Source organism: Perca fluviatilis, chromosome 12, assembly GCF_010015445.1.
Source record: "Perca fluviatilis chromosome 12, GENO_Pfluv_1.0, whole genome shotgun sequence".
Classification (NCBI taxonomy): domain Eukaryota; kingdom Metazoa; phylum Chordata; class Actinopteri; order Perciformes; family Percidae; genus Perca; species Perca fluviatilis.
Window position 1 is genome coordinate 6652573 of NC_053123.1, and position 5178 is coordinate 6657750.

Here is a 5178-nt window from a genome sequence, read left to right on the forward strand (position 1 = left end):
GTAACAAGCATTTCTGGGACGGGATAAACACAAATAGTAATAGAAATAGTAATAGAAAGGGAGAGGAGAGAGCAGCTCAGTGTGTCAAAGGAAGGAAGTCCCCCGGCAGTCTAGAACTATAACAGCGTAACTATAACAGCGTAACTAAGAGAGACAGGTTATAAGGAGTGGTAGCTTTTTCGGGCTTAGAACTCTCCCCCTGCCGGATCGGGCTTGGCTGGCCTGCCTCCCTCTACTTTGTTATGTATTATTAATCTAACAATTTTGAAGAGAAGCAGGTGGGCCAGCTAGGTGAGCACTGCAACTCCTCACTCCCTACCTATAAGCTTTATCAATAGAAGAGTTTTAAGTTCATTCTTGAAAGCGATTACAGTTTCTGCCCCCCGAACCCAGATCAGGAGCTGGTTCCATAGGAGAGGAGCCTGATAACTGAAGGCTCTGGCTCCCATTCTACTTTTAGAGACTCTAGGTACCACCAGTAACTCTGCATTCTGGGAGCGCAGTGCTCTAGTGGGACAATAAGGTATTAGGAGCTCTTCTAGATATGATGGTGCTAGACCATTTAGAGCTTTGTAGGTCAAGAGAAGGATTTTAAACTCAATCCTGGATTCAACAGGAAGCCAGTGCAGAGAAGCTAATACAGGTGAAATATGTTCTCTTCTCTTAGTTCTTGTGAGAACACGCGCTGCAGCGTTCTGGATCAGCTGGAGAGTCTTAAGGGACTTATTTGAGCAAGCTGACAGTAGGGAATTACAATAGTCCAGCCTGGACGTAACAAATGCATGGACTAGTTTTTCAGCGTCGTTTTGAGACAGGATATTCCTTTTGGCAATGTTACGAAGATGAAAAAAGGCTGTTCTTGAGGTTTGTTTTAGATTGGCATTAAAGGATATATCCTGATCAAAAATAACTCCTAAATTTTCTGAGTGCTGGAGGCCAGGGCAATACCATCCAGAGTAGCTATGTCTTTAGATAGAGGTTCTGAGGTGTTTAGGTCCCAGTACAATAACTTCAGTTTTGTTAGGGTTTAACATCAGAAAATTATAGATCATCCAGGATTTTATATCTTTAATGCACGCTTGAAATTTAGCTAGCTGACTAGTTTCGTCTGGTTTGATTGACAAGTATAATTGGGTGTCATCCGCATAACAGTGAAAGTTAATTGAGTGTTTCCTAATAATATTGCCTAGAGGAAGCATATATAAGGAGAATAGAATTGGTCCAAGCACTGAGCCTTGAGGAACGCCATGGCTAACTTTAGCGTACTTGGAGGATTTATCATTAACATTAACAAATTGAGATCGATCAGAGAAATAGGACTTAAACCAGCTCAGAGCAACTCCTTTAATGCCAACTAAGTGTTCCAATCTCTGTAACAGGATTGAATGGTCAATAGTGTCAAATGCAGCACTAAGATCTAGTAAAACAAGAATGGAGACAAGTCCTTTGTCTGCAGCAGTTAAAAGGTCGTTAGTAATTTTCACCAGTGCCGTCTCTGTGCTATGATGCTTTCTAAATCCTGATTGAAAATCCTCAAATAAACTATTGCTATGTAGAAAATCACATAACTGATTAGCAACCACCTTCTCAAGGCACTTGGATATAGAAAGGGAAGGTTTGATATAGGTCTATAGTTTGCTAAGACCTCAGGATCAAGGGTGGGTTTTTTCAGAAGAGGTTTTATCACAGCTATTTTAAATGACTGCGGTACATAACCTGTTAATAAGGACATATTGATCATATCTAGTAATGAAGTGTTTACCACGGGTAACGCTTCTTTGAGTAATCTCGTTGGGATGGGGTCTAAGAGACAGGTAGATGGCTTAGCTGAGGATATCTTTAACATTAATTGTTGAAGGTCTATAGGATAAAAGCAGTCTAAGTATATGTCGAGACTAGTCGTTATTTCTAGCGACTCTGCGCTTAAAGGTGAACCGTTAGAAGTTGACGGCAAAAGGTGACGGATTTTATCTCGAATTGTTGTAATTTTATCATTAAAGAAGCTCATGAAGTCATCACTAGTCAGAGCTAGAGGAATAGATGGCTCAGGGCCCGTTCACATTGTACGCGGCATGCGCTGCGCTCGCCGCTAGGTTGTCCTATTCCCAAATATATTTATTGTGCTTGCCGCCGGGCGCAGCGCAAATTTACGTCATACATGCGCCAATATTTGAATGCACGTCACATCTGCGTCCGGTGTTTACATCAGACGAGCAGTACGCAACATTATGTAGGATACACAGTAGAGATTTGTGTCTTTGAACCAAAAGAAAGCCTTGGCACTTGCCCTGGGTGTGAGGAGAAGACAGAGGAAGGCACCCGCAGCAGCAGCAGCAGCAGCAGCAGCAGCAAGAAAGGTGTGGGGGCACGAGACCCTCAGGTCCAGAGAGCACTTGGGGGAATTCCGACTGCAGGAGCTCCGCTTTCGCTGTGACCGGTTCCAGGGGTAGTTTTGGCTCAACAGGGAGCAGACAGTCTGCTGACGAGAGTCGGGCCTACGATTTCGCGGATGGGTTATGAATGGGTTTTAATTTCTAAATAAAATGTTGCATGTCAACACTGTGGACCTGACCCTCAGGTCCAGAGAGCACTTGGGGGAATTCCGACTGCAGGAGCTCCGCTTTCGCTGTGACCGGTTCCAGGGGTAGTTTTGGCTCAACAGGGAGCAGACAGTCTGCTGACGAGAGTCGGGCCTACGATTTCGCGGATGGGTTATGAATGGGTTTTCATTTCTAAATAAAATGTTGCATGTCAACACTGTGTGTCATTGCATGTTTACATACGAGATGTCTGCAGTTATTGCAGTTGGGTATAATAAAGCTAAGCCATGAGCCTGAATTCATACATTCATCATCATTCATTCATACTCTGGAAAACACTTTAATGCATATGTGCAATTAATTCCTCCAAAACTGGAGCTTACACACTTGTAAATGGGTAGTTATTCTGTGTAACGGCCATATACCTAAATACCTATATGTGAACTACAATGAAAACGAACATGACTTGTGTCAATCAGTCCAAACATATTTTACTTCATATAAACATACAAATACAAATATATCCTACAAATACCTGTTTGGAGCTGTATATCAACTTGGTATTTGGTTTTCGCAGCTCAAAACAGTACACTTCTTCTCAGTTGCTTTGGCACATTTCTCAGATCGGAGATGACAATAATGTGTCACATAGGGAATAGTGCTCCCTTTCATGTGCATTGTTCATTACACTATTCTTACAGAGTGAACTGTTAAATATGGACAACAACACAAAGCAGTTTCACTATATTGGTATAAACGATGGCGTAAGGACTGGTCAGTTTGATTGGGTCATGGGTATAAATACTTGCTTTGGACACAAAAGATTTCAATCTAAATACACGCTTTTGCAGGTCAGTCACTATGCGGTGCCATTAACACCAATTGTTTTAAGAAATGCACTCACTGTTTTTAGTGAAGACATGTCCATGTTGATTTCACATAGCTAAAACAAACCTGAATGATTTAAATTAGGAGGCTACAATAAGCTACTCATCTGGCATGCCTTTTATTGTGGAAATATGCACACACAGTATTTCGTGCGCCCGAGGTCTATGCACGACTCGAACCGTGTGTAACAGCTCTGGGAGATCGCTGACGGCCCAAATCAACCTCTCGTCCATGTTCCGTTTGTGGATCCAGCGTGTATTCGTGCTTTTTTCTGTTTTTCGACACCTGAATGCATCGCGTCACAGCGCGCATTGCGGCCGCTTTGCGTGCCGCGGTCAAAGTTGAACCATGTTGAACTTTGACCGCGGCACGCGCAAGAGTGGACAGCCGCAAGATGCCGCTTGCGCTGCGCTTTGCTCAGCGCAGCGGCAGACCAGTTTTTGCGCACGCAAGCAATAATGGGTTTCATAGCGCAGCGCTGCCGTTTGCGCGTACAATGTGAACGGGCCTTCAGTAGAGCTGTGGCTATCTGTCAGCCTGGCTACAATGCTGAAAAGAAACCTTGGGTTGTTCTTATTGTCTTCTATTAGTGATGAGTAATAGTCTGATCTGGCCTTTCTTAGGGCCTTCTATAGGTTTTGAGACTTTCTTTCCAATCCAAACGAGATTCTTCCACTTTTGTGGAACGCCACCTACATTCAAGGTTTTGCGAGATTTGTTTTAATTTGCGAGTTTGGGAGTTATACCAAGGTGCTAATTTCCTTTGCTTCATCATCTTCTTTTTCAGGGGAGCAACGGAGTCTAAGGTCGTCCGTAGGCATGTCGTAACACCGTCTACAAATGCATCAATTTGAGAGGGACTGAGGTTAACACACAGGTCCTCTGTTATGTTAAGGCATGACATAGAGTCGAATGCTGTTGGAATATTGTCTTTAAATTTAGCTATAGCACTTTCAGATAGGCATCTGTTGTAGAAGCTTTTATCTAATTTAATATAGTCAGGTAGTAAGAATTCGAAAGTGATTAAAGAATGATCTGATAATACCGAATTCTGCGGAAATATTATTAAATCCTCAATTTCAATACCATATACCAGCACAAGGTCGAGGGTGTGGTTAAAACAGTGCGACGCCTTGTGCACACTGACTGAAACCGATTTAATCCAGTAATGAGTTGAAAGCTGTACTAAGGCTATCATTGTCAACGTCCACATGGATATTAAAATCACCTACAATAAGTACTTTGTCTGATTTAAGGACTAAACATGATAAAAACTCTGAGAATTCAGATAAAAATTCAGAATACCGACCTGGAGCCCTGTAAATAACAGCGAATATAATTGGCTGTAATGTTTTCCATTTTGGATGTTGAAGATTAAGAACAAGACTTTCAAAAGGAGTTATAATTTAATTTAGGTTTAGGAGTAATTAACAGGCTTTCATCAAAGATTGCTGCAACTCCCCCTCCTCGGCCTGAGCCTCTAGGAATTTGAGTATTAATATGACTGGGAGGAGTGGCTTCATTTAGACTAACATAGTCTTCATGGCCCAGCCAGGTTTCAGTAAGACAAAATAAATCAATGTTATTATCTGATATCAACTCGTTTACCAATAATGCTTTAGAAGACAGAGTTAATTTTGAAAGAACTAATTTTCCTATTTTGTTCTATCGTTGCAGTCGTTTTAATTCCAATTAGATTGTTAAGTATAGCGCATCTTTTGTTTACCTTTGATTTAACAAATGTAGGTCA

The 5178-nt window shown here is 41.8% G+C and overlaps 1 long non-coding RNA gene across 1 annotated transcript; it reads left to right on the plus strand.

Moving 5' to 3' along the window:
• Positions 1 to 2342: 2342 nt before the first annotated feature.
• LOC120569613 lies at positions 2343 to 2755 on the plus strand. Its single transcript, XR_005640912.1, has 2 exons — positions 2343 to 2380; positions 2579 to 2755. It is a non-coding gene; the product is annotated as an uncharacterized LOC120569613 (long non-coding RNA).
• The last annotated feature ends 2423 nt before the right edge of the window (positions 2756 to 5178 follow it).